The sequence below is a fragment of the Microplitis demolitor genome, chromosome 7, assembly GCF_026212275.2.
Source record: "Microplitis demolitor isolate Queensland-Clemson2020A chromosome 7, iyMicDemo2.1a, whole genome shotgun sequence".
Lineage (NCBI taxonomy): Eukaryota > Metazoa > Arthropoda > Insecta > Hymenoptera > Braconidae > Microplitis > Microplitis demolitor.
The window spans coordinates 15,353,587-15,368,283 of record NC_068551.1 but is presented as its reverse complement, the minus strand read 5'-3'; the positions used below and the strand labels follow the sequence as shown (position 1 = coordinate 15,368,283).

At 28.3% G+C, this 14,697-nt stretch overlaps 1 protein-coding gene across 2 annotated transcripts in view; it reads left to right on the top strand.

Moving 5' to 3' along the window:
• Nucleotides 1-14,697, top strand: part of LOC103572233 (ELAV-like protein 1) — an 81,010-nt gene that overhangs the window by 35,326 nt on the left and 30,987 nt on the right. The window lies entirely within an intron of this gene.

The window sequence follows — 14,697 nt, the reverse complement described above, 5'->3', positions numbered from 1 at the left end:
TTAATCGTTTATATATTTTTTTTATTTATGATGATGAAATGTATAGTAAGAGATGTACAAGTCGCATGCGCTGTAGAGTTGTATAAAGCGAGGGCGTGTTTGTGCGATGGAAGGCGGATGTTCTCTACTTGACTCGACTCTCTACTCACTTTGTGAACCGAGCGAAGAAATAGAGGGAGGGATGATGATGGTTGGAAAGTTCGTGATTGTGATGCTAGGGTTGTTATGCTTATGGGCTCTAAAACTCTGTTAGATAGTGATAGTTTCAGATTTAGGTATATAGATATGTATGTATGTATGTAGGTATGTACGTCTATTCTACATGTATATCTTTATATACATATATATGGTATATATGTAGCGAAGTGGGAAATTCGTTGGAATGACTGACTAAAAGCACGCGACGATCGATAATCAAAATCGACTGATACTGCTCTTGCTTGCGAGCTAGCTAAGACTTTTCTCTTTTCTTTTTGTCTCTCTTTACACCCTTTCTAGCGACTCCACCCATTTATACTTGTCATGACAGTAGCGTAGCTAAATAAATTGTAACCTTACGAAATTTGATACTAACCATGTTACCACTTTTAAATTATTTTATTACTTTTTTTTCACTTAAAATTTAAATGTGATGCTATTTAAAAAATAATTATGTCTATTGATATTTTTACTTTGTATGGATTAAATTAAATAATTTAAATATTAAACACTGTAAAAAATTTGTGGGTAAACACGGATTAAATCTAGAGTAAATGCCAAGTGGATGATTTATTATTTGATTCATCCTATTGAAGCGAAATTTGATCCGGAGAAGAGTTCATCTTCACATTATAACTTCGTATTAGTGGAGATGAAAATTGAAATAAATTCTATATTTTTACTCCGAATTTATTCAGCTAAAAAAAAAACTCCCTATTTACTCCGTGGGCAGAGTGATTTTTTTAAGCTTCGGAACTCTGAGTGATGGAGTGAATTTCGATTGAAATAAAATTGGTATTCGGTTCGAATTCACTTTTGATTTTTCACAGTGTAAATTATTTAGGTGTGGTGCATTTTTGCGCAGAAATTATTAATATGTAAAAAACACAATATTATTTTTATGAATCAAGCCTTCACATTATTTCTTCATAATATATATAAAGGGAGGCAGGGCAAAATAAGACACCATATTTTTGGTAGATATTCGTTTTTGTTTACTACGTATCAATTTATTAATTCACTTAGCAGAATAAGCATACACAAAATAAAAAAAAATTTTGTTTTCATTAGTGGCCCATTTTGCCTCAGAATCAATTTTCTCCAAGCAAAAGAAACACTAAAAAAAAGTTTAACTCTCGTGGTACTAAAATTTTAAATTGACCAATGCTCGAGCTGATAAGTTTGTTTCGTTTTTTTTTATAAACCGTAATTAAGTATTTTTATCAAAATAAAATTTTTTTTTTTATTTCAAAAATAGTGTCTCACTCTACTCTACCTTCCCCTAATTTATACAATAATAACTTTAACTATTGTAATGAAAATCGATGCGGTGAACATCTTGACACAGCCCTCAATTCCGATGATAATCACTTATTGTTGATACTATATTAATTAATACATTAATTATATACACGTCTAGAAAAAATTAAAGGATCAAAAAGAAATTCCAAATTTTTGGATGATTTTCAACAGGCCGTAACTTCGAGAGAAATAGCCGTACAAGAAATTTGAAAAAAGGAAATTGTAGCTCCGAGTATCTACTTTTTGGATTAGAACTATAAAATTTTAGAGCATCAGCGGTTTTTATGTAATCTTAGAAAAACCAGCGACATAAAAATTTTCAAATTTTTTTAATTTCATTTTTTTGGTCTACGGGCGTGGGAAATTTTTTTTTCGCTTAACCACTATGAGAATCGGATACCTTCATTATTCAGCTTTAATTTCATTTTTTATGGATCTTGATACATCCACTTGTCGCCGAGATATTGGTCTTCAAATGGAAAAGGATCCTCTTGTCTTATCACGGTATGTAGCGGTGGAAACGTGTTAAAAATGATTGAGAGTTGGTTGTTATGCTAGTGTTACGCTAGTGCTGCTGCCACACGGAAAAAAATAATCGATAGCGGCTACCGAAAAATAATCGGTAGCAGGTACCAAAAAATAATCGGTAACGGCTACCGATTATTTTTTTTTCCATCCAACAGTTTATGAAGAGAACAAAGAAAAAAAATAATAACAATACTAAAAATAAAAATCGCAGCTTAATTTTTGGTGAATTACAAGTCTTCAAGTTTTTATTAATTTACAATGAAACCAAAAAGAGTTGGATAGTGATTAATAAAAGGGTTTTTTTATTCCCTAAACTAAAACTAATTATAGAAAATTAGGTCTTTAAGCCGTTTTCTTCAAGAGTTATCGTGATCACAATAAATCAGTTAATTAATTGACATCAGAGCTCCTCAGAACTAAATTATTCATTTTAAAAATAACATATTAAGGAACCATGTTTATGTTGTAGTATTGTTCCTTAATTAATTATCTATATATGATGAAATAAGTTTCAACCTATTTTAATATACTTTAAAAAGTTTAGAGATCATTGAAAGTGAGTAAGATAGCCGAAAGAATTGGAGCGTCATGCAATAAAACTATTCTTAAAATTGCTGTATAGACATTTCATATAGAAATATTTTTTTAGGTTATTAACCCTTAACGGCCACATGGGGTGACTAGTTACCCTAGGCTTAAAAAAAGTTAAACTAGAGGTCTTATACCTTTCGAATAAATTCGTCAAAAAACTTTTAAAAAAAAGAAGTTTCTCCGTGTGGCCGTTGAGGGTTAAAATATTAAAAAATTCTGCGTATGTAGATGCAACACATCGGATTTATTATAAATATTCACTAAAAATTTTACATTTACAAATCATTAAAATGACTATATTTTTTGATGGTTTTATTACTTTTGAAAATAATGATATTCAATAATTAATAGCAGTTATATTCCATTTAAAATATTTTTTAAATTAAAAGCGTTGTTAATTATTCAAAGAGTTGAATTGAAATTGAATTTTTAATAATGCCCTCGATAAAAAGGTAGTTAAAAACATAATTAGATTAAACAACGTAAAGGTAATTGCTTTAAAATTACTTTCAGTAATAAAATGAGTATCGTAATGTTTCATAAAGCAAATTAATGCATTAATTATTTTTTTACCATACATCCATAGAAAGTTTAAATTTCTACGAACCAATGAAAAAACTTAGCGTATGCGCCATTCTTTCCCTCAATAGAGATAATATTAAAAATTTTCAGGTACATATGTGGTGAACAATAGTGTATTTTATAACACCAGAATCGAAACTTCGAATTTCAATGTTTGTACAGTCGGTCAAAACAAACTAACTTCAGCCCAATATCGCGAGTAAATATTATCGAATGCGTAAATTGCGAATGTCTTCAGTCAATGGACAGAATTTAGTATATTACATAGCAAAAAAGGAAAGTAGGGCATTTCAACCTGCGTGTATAATTACCTACTTGATCCAGCAAGTGACAAACACGCATATTGAAATGTTCTACTTTCTTCCCTTGGTGTGTAATATACTATTTTTTGTAAAAAGCTCGTAGATTAGAGGCCACTTAATGATGGATGAAGGCAAGTGTGTATAATGGCATATGTGAAATCTTTGTAATTATAAGTGGATGAAACCCTTTTTACGGTATTGAGGTAGTTGCGTCTCACTACTGATCTATGCAACATGTCGACCAATACAGAGAATTGGTACCACGGGGGGCTATTCCAAGCCCACTTCGACCAGAGTCTCTTTATTTTCTGAGATGGTAATAGTGCTTGACTCAAGAGAGGTAGGATTCGTGCACAGAAAAAAAAGTTGACTTGGCCCAAGATAATTTTTGCCTTCATTTTTTTATTCTTAGGCTGAATAATTGGTTTTTTTTTAATCCGAGAACATTTTCTTTGACTAATATTATAAAAATATTGTATCAAGAATAATTAAATTTTAATTCAAGTTAAATAATCTTGGTTTAAGAATATTTATTTCAAGCCTAATTTATTTTGTTTCTAATCAAGTAAAAAAACTATCAAAACAAGAAACTTTTCTGTCTTGGTTGGTGAGTATGGTAAATTGTCACAATATATATCAACATCTCAAACCAAGAACTTTTTTTGCGTGGCAGAAGAACATTTACTCTCAGTTTGAGAAAACTACATTATAGACTCAAGACAACGGACTATTGGAATGAGAAAATTTTAATTTTGATTTAAATAAATTATAATCTTAGCTTAATAAAATAACTTTTCTTGAATCATGCAAATATTTACTTAACGAAAGACATAAAATTCTCCCATTGATGATTTTTCTTGATTTAAAAAAAACCTAGTCTCGATTCAAGAAATTAAATGACTCTACTTAAAAAAATATATCGACCTATATTTTTCAGTGAATCTAACCTAATATAAATATTAAATGTTGTCAAGCAGGAAAGTGTGAGCGTATATTCAGAACATCACAATACAGCAGTAGAGAGGATAAGGAATAAACTCTCTCAATTAAATGGCTAATGAACAAATTGAGAAAAATAAATTGTTTTGCTCATGGTAGGAATTGGATCCCGACCGATTCGGCATCACACAAGAGCATTACCAGTTATGCTACCCGACCATTTCCTGAACGTTCGTCCACTTTACCCATATCCAGTTAGCACACTGTACAATGTAGAGTCTACACTACCGCCACTTTAGTATAGTACAGTTAGCTTTCCCAAGAGAATTTTTGTGTTGAGCCGTGAGCGCAGTTACTGTTGGTTCAAACGTCTACGCTTACTTGCCGCAACACAACAAATACTTAAGCCAAGATATTTCTTACCATTGAATCGAGTACTTTTAATTCTTAACTCGAGTTACAAATCATCTCGATTCACAATAAATTATTTTTCAAGAAAGAATATTTTACTTTTCGGACCATTAATTATATATCGGGGCAAAATATTGATTTTTCTCACTTTAAGAAAATATTTCTTACTTCAAGAAACATATATTATATCGGTTAAAAAAAAAAAATCTTATACCAAAATGACTAAATTTAAGAAAATTTTGTTCTTGAACCAAGAAAATTTTCGTTTTCATTAAAAATTGCAAAAAATATTCTTGCGGCAAGAAAAAATTTCTTACGCCAAGATATCTTTTTTTTCTGTGTGGTAGTTTGTTGGTGAGGCACCCACACGCAAGAGGATCTTTGATCTAATCATTGATCCCAGGGTAAGCTAATATGAGTTATGCTCATATTTCGCTGTTATTATATTATAACCGAAACTATAGGGATGTTACGCAACACGTGTGTGTCTGAAATAGGCGAGTAAATGACCTCGGTTAAAACGGAGATGGACTTCGGTCCCGTTACATTAATTAATTATAACTCGTCAATTGTTCGACTAAATTTGACTCTAAATTTAATCGAAAGTAAGTCTTAATATATCCTTTCGTTTGTCGCAAAGCACGTGAAAATCGGTCGGTTAATTCCAAAGATATTGTCGAATGAAAATTGATTTTTTTTTTTTTACCTAAGCGTTTTTTAAGCTCGAAGAGCTCAAAAACTTATACATCATAACCTGTAAGTCAGTTGTAAACGCACTTGACAGACAAACGTTGTTGAATTTTATTTTATCTGATGCATTTACTAATTTGAATAGTATTTGAGAGGAATCCAAGTAAGTTGTTGATATTGTAATTTGAAGAAATGTTTGAGATTATGAATATGCTGTTTTACTCTATTACATCTATTGGCTTTGTAAAAACTGGACGTGGATGTTAACCATAAGATTCGTCTGATGAAGCTGAAATAAATCAGCGAAACGTTGCAAATTTTATAATAAAAGATCTTCACTTATTGTCCGAATTCCCAAAATTAAGTTATTACAAACAATAACGTTTTTAACCTCTGAACTCGAAAACAGTGGGAAGGTTTGGGGTTAGCTCACAGGTTCAACTGTATTTCAGAACTGTTTTTTTGGTTACCTAATTGTCTTTGATGATCTATCCGTTCTTAATTAAAAATTGTATAATGTATAAGTATACTTAAATCCGGCTGAAACTTGTTTACGATAAAAATAATAATAAAATATTTATATGTATAAGTACATTAATTATTTGTACTCCGCCTATGTGCGAAAGTAAGCGTAATGAGCAAATATGATTATTAACACTCCCATAAAATCCGATTATCTATTTTTTTATTCATTTCGTAATACCAGCAGCACTTAGTAAAATCTACGAGTAACGATGCAGATGAGCTCATCCGAATTACCATCGAGCTTATTATAAAAAAACAATTTTCATCCGAGTTTCCGAATAAATAAATTCAAACACTTTTTTTTTTGAATTTTATTGTATAAAGTACTTTATATAATATTAATTTAATACTCGAACATTAAATTAAAATATTTTTTTTTTACCCTCAATTTCTCCTAAAATAAGTTTTTTTTTTTCAAAATAATTTTCAAGAAACATTCAAACCAGTCATTAATATTTTCACACGGTAAAAATCTCTGCAAATCTCTCCCTAAGCCATTTAGCTGTAATAAATTTATTCCAGTGCGAATCTCCATCCAACTTCCTTTAATTACCTTCATTACACTTATCAGATTATTCAACTGGTTTAAGGAAACCCGACGTAGTTACAATCCATTTAAAAGATTTCAAACGCCTAGTTAAATTGATCATTACACTATCTCGACCTAAAGATCTCATTAAGCGATAACTCGTACACAAATATTTGTATACCTAAAATTAATATGTTTGCCATAAGTACAAATTGAACATCCATTCCGTCGATTTATCAAAACCATTATCGTTATCATTTGTTATATTTTTATTTCCAATTTCATTGTTTGATCGGTTAATTGTGGCTTATCAATTGAGTACTATTAGAGAAAATACGTTTATTAACTTATTACTCGATATATCAAAAAGAAAGAAATATATCATTTAATAACTCGACGTAAAGGCATCAAAATTGAATCATTCCATATTGTTTTGTTTTTTTGTTTTTTTTTTTTTTTTTCCAAGTTAAGAAACAATAAAGTATCTCGGAACCTCTTTTATCCTCCACTATCAAGACGTTTAACTAATTGTCGTAAAATGCAAGAGGATTCATAAAGTATACGAATTTGGGTTTTAATAACAGCTATCACGTATTATCTTTGTGTCGTCAGCTTACGGTCAACTACCAGTTAACAGAAACTTATGGAAACCTGCCAAAATACTTGCGTATATAATTTTATTCCTCATATCATTTAATATATTATTTTTATCGGCAATAAAACTTTCGTTGCTTCTGCACTTTAGTCGTCATAATAACTTTTTTTTCAACTAATATCATACACTGGTTACAAAAATTAAGAGATGTAAAAAAATTCTAAATTTTTAGGTGATTTTCAACATGCTGTAACTCGATGAAAAATGGTCGTAGAGTAAAAATAAAAAAAAAGTAAATTATAGCCTCAAGTTCTTAGTTTTCAGATCTGGACTTCAAATTTTTTTATCATGTGCAGTTACGGAGTAATCCTAAGAAAACCGACAAAAAAAAAATTTCCAAATTTTTGCTCATCTTCCAACTAGTCAATGGGCTTCAATAATTTTTTTTTTGATAATCTGACCGTAAGACTCTTCTAGGACATTTTATGACTGTTAATTTGCCGGCCTCAAAAAGTCTCTACGACAATTTAGCGCTGAGTTATCATTGATCAAAATATAAAAGTCCATTTTGGATTTGATAATCAATAACTTCGGACATATTGGTCGTACATAGAATGAAAGTAGGGTTTTGAAAACTGGAAAACATTCTCTATAAGGTAAAACTAGCGGCTTCTGATGGAAAAATTTTTTTTGAAGTGATAATGTTTATTAAAAAATAGGTAAAAATTCGCATATTTAAGGATATTCGGAAATCTTGGTATAACTTCGGATATAACGGATGAACAAAGGATACCGTCGGTTTTTTTTTTCAACCTCAAAGTGTCCTGAAAAAACCCTGAAAATTTCAAAGCGCTGCGATTTTTCTTTCTTAGTGTTCCGAAGCTTTCAATTTATCGAGTTTGTCACAAATCACATAAGGAGCGATTCGTTGGTTTTCATTTATTTCTTTATTGTCAAAAAGTTTTTTTTAAGGACAAGTTTTATTTCTTCAAAAAACAGTAATTATTGAAAAAAATTGAAAAAAAAAAATTTGTCCAAATTTTTTTTTTTTTTTTTTTTTTCAAGAAAATTGATTTTAAAATAATTTTTTTTTTTTCGATAATTTGCTTTATTATCATCTTCGAAATGATTTTCGAGTTAATAAAATCTATTGTCAAGATAATAACTTATCGCAATGTATTTTATTTTAGATTAAAATTTATTTCAAATATAAATTTTTTTCACTAAAATTACATATTGGGTATGAAATAAATGCATATGATTCATAGAATCAAATAGTATTTTTTACAATGCATTTCTAATGATTCAATTGCACGAAAAAATAAAACAAAGAATAATTACAGTTTCATATATTAACACGACTCTTTGAATGGAAAATTTGAAATGTTTGAAAATATTTTGTAAGAATTGCAGTTTCAATTAGTAACTTCGAATTTTACTAAAAATTTAGTTCAAAATACATCTAAAACTGTAAATCACACTACTGATATTTTCATGTAATATAATTATTAATTAAAACTGTATTTTTAATGAGAATTTTTTAAAGCCGGGCGATGCAGTTTTTGTTTGAATTAATTATTTATAAAAAACCATACACGGAAAGAAAATTATGGGGATGGTTCCCATAATTTTGTGAAATTCTTTTCTATAACAGCATAGGAATTACAACCATAAATTATGGGAGCGGTTCCTATAATTATAGAAATGTTTCCCATAATTATAGGAATAGTTCCTATAATTTATAGAAAAACTTCCTATAATGTTATGGGAATCATTCCCATAATATATAGGAATTATTCCTATAAATTATAGGATCCATTCCCATAAATTATAGGAACCATTCCTATAACATTATAAAAATGGTTCCCATAATGCAATTGAAATATTTCCTATATAATTATTATTAGGCAATCATTCCTATAATATTATGGGAATCGTTACGATACCATTATGGGAATCATTCCTATAATATTATGGGAATCGTTACAATACCATTATAGGAATCACTCCTATAATATTATTAGAATGGTTCCCATACTATCATGAAAATATTAATTTAAAGAAAAATGTGGAAATCACTTATACAATACACAGAAATATTATTAACGATGAAAACGAAAATTCAAACATTGAAAAAACATTTCGTATTTGGCAAAAAAACATCAAAATTTTTAACAGAAATTTTTTGTCAGCGCAGAACATTAAAAAAAACTCGAATTTTGGAAATATAAATTGAAATTTCGATAATATCTCGAATTTTGAAAAAATTTCTACACTATTTTGCAAAATAAAAATTTTATCATGTTATTGGGATGGTTCTCATAACATAATGGGAATAGTTCCCATGATATTATAGGAATACTTCTTACACTATTATGGGAATAGTTCCTATAATATTATGGGAATGGTGCCCATAATATTATAGAAATTGTACCCATAATATTATGGGAACTATTCTCATAATGCATAGGAAAACTTCCCATAATTTTCTTTCTGTGTATGGGTGTTGATTATTTACGGAATGTTACCGTTTAAACTAAAATTCTAATTCAAATTGTATAGTAAGAAGATGGAGCATTCAAAGTAAATACGCCACAACAAACTTTTTAAAATACGAAAAATAATGGTTGTCTTAATTATATTAAAAAAATCACAAAAAACTCGAAAAACTTTCAGAAGTAGTTCAAAATCAGCATTTTCTCATCTAATTTAGAGCAAAAAAAAAAATTATAGAACTGAGCGGTTTGAACAGGGAATAAAAAAAAATTACAGAAGTCAAAAAATTTAATAAAATTAATTACTAAGTCAACCATTACTTTTTTCTTGCATTTTTAAAAATTTAAAAATAGTTTTAAAAAGTTCGTTGTTGTATCACGTTTTAAAGTTTAAAATAGTCAACGCTTTTTCAACTTTTTTTACACGACTAAATTTTAATTTAATTTGCATCTACTCTAATTACAAAGTTTTTAATTAGGAATAAATTTATTTCTAATAAAAAAAAATTCTCAGCAAATTTATAAATGAATTATTTATTTAATTTTTACTACTTTTTACTACTCGTATTTAATTCACAGATATTTTTTATAAATTATTTAAATAAAACTTTTTCCCGAGTAAACTTTACTCCAAGGATATTAAATAACAAAAAATCACCTGCGTTTACTGCACTAATTTTTTATAATGTGGCTATCACAAGTAAAAAAAAATTATAAATATTTAATCAGAAAAAAAAGATGTAAAATGAATACGAATCTATTTGGATTTTATCAACTCACATTTTACGATTACTTTTCTGATAACTGATAAAATAATTTTTTTTTATTCATCAATTTTAATAATTATGAAAGGAATTAAAAGAAAGTGATTCAGCTAACTAGAATTAATACCTTCACATTATTGTCTTTACTATCTTCATTTTTCCTCAATCACGCTTTTAAAAATTTTTTACTATAAAAAAAAAAGTTGGTAATTTTATTACTGAAGAATAATTGAATTGGCTGGTGTAATAGTAAATTAAATATTTAATGGACTTGTAATATAATTACTGGTTATATAAAATTTGACATTTAAAAAACTAATCAGTGATTTAAATCATATAGATTTTAACAATGAGATATGGGCCTTTTAGTAAATTTTTTAAAAGCATTATTCCCGCATGCTCATGCAGGCAGCTGTTATATAAAAGACGATCATTTATCAGTTGCACTATAGTGTTGTAGTAAAAGGGTAAAAGGTCGGGGATAGAGATAATGTTAGAAAGCGATTATCCGTACGTGGCTTGCAGAGAGAACCTGACCTTACCCAGTCCAGTCTCCCTCGAAAGGGAAGTTAAAGCATACTGTGAGACAGAGATAAAAGATAGACAGGATAAACACCCTTGGAGATTGACGAAAAAAAAAAAGGAAAAAAAATGTCCATCCCCTACTCGTGTGTATACGTCACTGCACCCCTTGTCTTTTTCTAGCTCCAACAGTTTGCTTGCTAAAGATAAAAAAAACTTTTATTTTATTTTCTTCATTTTTTTTTTGCTCATTACTTTTTCTTGGGTTGTTGTCTCGAACGCTTGACGTTATCGTGGTTGCATCTAAAACGCAAATGACATTTTACGACTTACACGTATGCTGTTATATTCTCCAAACAAATTATTATCGTTAAATCGATTTTTCTTTTGTATTTTCTACCTGCATAATAATTCTTTTATTATCTAGGGGTTGGTTTATCGAGATATATCATCATTTGTTAGAATTAATATTTATTTTTCTTTCACATAATACTCTTATGTTGTATTAAAAAATAATAGTATATAAATATATATGTATATATTTTTTTTTTAACTCATTTCTGGAAATACTCGAGTGTCATAAATGCAAAAGTAACATGAGAATTTTTAAGTTATTATTATTTCCATATTTTAATATAATATACAAGCATCAGCTCACATATCCTCGTTAGAAGAGGAGATAAAAAAGTAATTTGCTTTAAAAAAAGATTAATTACTGTTCCTTGTTACTAATCTCAATAAATAATGAAGAAAAATTTTTATAGAAAAATAATTGGATTTTAAAAATAATCAATCATTTTATATGTAGGTAGTAATAATAAATAATTTTTTTACGAAAAACAACTTTACTGGTTTATATCAAAATTTAATTTGTTACAGTTGAACTTATCAATTATTTAAATTAATTAGTAATTATTTGTAATCGAAGTAAAAAGTGTTTTTATTACTCCCTATTATTTTATTCGGATTTTTTCCTGTCTTATAAAATATACGAAAATGTCATCAAATATGCGTTAATTTTAATAATGAGAAATTACTGTCAGTTTTTACTTCCGTCAAATCGCGAGCTATTTGCATTTTTTTTTTGGTCAATCAACAACATTTGTGAAAGCTGTTTCAAATTTTGATATGAACATTCACTCTGTATACGGAGTGATGTTTTTTAAACTTCTGAATTCCGAGTGACGGAGTGGATTCGGATCGAAATAAAATTCGTATACAGAAAGGATTTTTCGATAAAAATGACTTTGTATACAATTATAATTTCGAGTAATCCGGGGCCGTTACAAAAAAATGGTATTTTTAGTTTTAAATTTTAATTTTTTGTTTAAATACTAACATTGCTAGACTATGTTTTACTCTATTATTGAGTAATTTTTTAAAAGTCTTATATTTAATCGATTATTGTGAATATCTCATCTTAATTTATTAATTTTTACTCCCCAATATACCATTCTTATAAACCCATTAATTTTATGATGAAAAACTGCTTCTAACTCGAATAAATTTTCTAATCTATGGAAGTAATTTTTACTCTAAACTGCAGAGTAATATTTTAGTAGTCTCCGTTAATCTTCGGTTAATATCGGCTTCGATTAAATGTCTTTTATTTTGCTCGCAACAACTGACATGTTACGCACACAAACGTAGGCTTAGAAAAAAAGACGATCTCTGTATCTCTCTATAACTTAATATTTATTTTAAAATTAAAAAAAAAATTTTTATCTTTTCTATTTCAACACAATTTGAGTAATTTTTTTTTTTTATTCTTTTTCAAAATATTTATATTAATTCATATTCTAAGGTAATTAGATGGTTTTTAAATTTTTTTTAGAAATTTCAGCCTATTCATTGTAATTTTTATTGTTATTCAATATAAATTTTATAAATTGAATCATCTACTTTTTATCATAACCGACGAGTAAAAATTGAACTAGAGAAAATTTATTAAGACAGCCGCTAGAGGTAATTTTTACCCGTAAGTATGAGTAAAAATTAATCTGATTGATTTTTACTCATTGAAAGAGTAAAATTTTGTAATTCAAAAGTAAAAAGTCGTAATGACACAAGATTACTCGATTTAGACTAATTTTTAGAATAAATAACATGGCAATATTCATACGAAAATTCTTTCCGTGTATGTATCTTCAAATTTACTCCCATTTTTTTACGGTGAAATAAACAAAAAATTTAGCAAACAAAGGTATTTGATCAACAAAGGATTTATTCAACTAACACGATGTAAAATGGCCGTCAAATAATTTTTGATCATTTTGTGCATGTGGCAACCGTCAATTGACAAGTAATTTTCGACCTTATATCACTATCAATGCTCAAAATCAAAAAGAATCCATATTAATTATTAAATTTCTTCTTTATCGAATTACTTATTGATAATTATTCTTCAATTTTTTTTTTTTACTGAAATTTTATGGGTAGGGCTAAAAATGTGGAAATATATTAAATTTTTTATAATTTGACGATAAAAATTTGAAAGAATCATTTTTTTTATTTTTAGGCTGGTCCATTTTGCCCCAGGTGCCATGCGTAGGGCTCATAATGCGCAAATATATCGAATATACAGTAATTAGACAAAAAAAAATTTTTTTTTTTTTATAAAATTTTGGGGGTACCCCGTTTTGCCCCTCCCTCCCCTATTTATTCTCTGAATAAATAATCACAAAAATTTATTTCTCTACTGGATTACAATTAGTCAATAAATTGATTTTTTCTTTTTGTTTTAATTTACTAGGACTCTGATTAGTCTCAGTTTCGTTAATCAATCTTCCTGAATACTTAATGCACTTTTACTGAATACATTCAACTTGTTTTTGAAGTTTGACCGAATTTCAACGAATTCAGTTTTACTATTCAATAAATTTACATCAAAATTTTCTTTACCTTTAAAAAAAAAGTTTTAAATTAAAGTACTCATGAATTATTAAAATTTAAAATATACGGTTCTTAACCGTTCTTTCATTCTAAATGACTGATTTAAAAAAAGCTCATCAGCTAAAGTTAGTTAATAAATTATTTTTTTCAGTTTCATTAAATTTCGGCTTTTATTTTATTCTCTTAAAAAAATTAAGTCCTCATAAAGACTAAAATAAACTCCAAAACTCTCATTATCATAATTTATCATCCCCCAAAATCTTTTACCAAAAAAAAAAAAAAAAAAAAGCTATCCCCCGAAATTATTGTCAATTGTCCTTATCCCAAACCGCACCCAAAAACTTCCCCACAATTAAATACAACCTTCTGGGAATGATAGCCAATCAACTTAAAAAAAAAAACTTTCCATATCTAGCATATCCCCCAATATTTTTTTACCTCTCCCTAAAAAAAAAAAAAAAAAAAAAAAAATCTAGCAAAAAAAAAAAAAGTACATTTAGAATCTAAACATGACGTTGGAATTCAAGAATCACACATCGAAATCCCGCGAATGTTCACACGAAACTCCTTCTACCCCTCATGGATATCCCCATCAAGGTGGCTGCACTCTATAACATTTTTTTATATCATATACTCGTTGACAAAATAACCCGCGCCTGCGTCTTTAGCTCACATCACCAAGTGCTTGACTCTCTTCCTGTATTTCCTCACCAATACATCCCTATACATCATACCCCTAGTTTTAACACCCCCTACATGCAAGTCACGCTTGCGCAGATCTAAATCTTCATTTCAATTCTCTTTCTCTTTTTTTTTTGGTCTTCCTCCATAC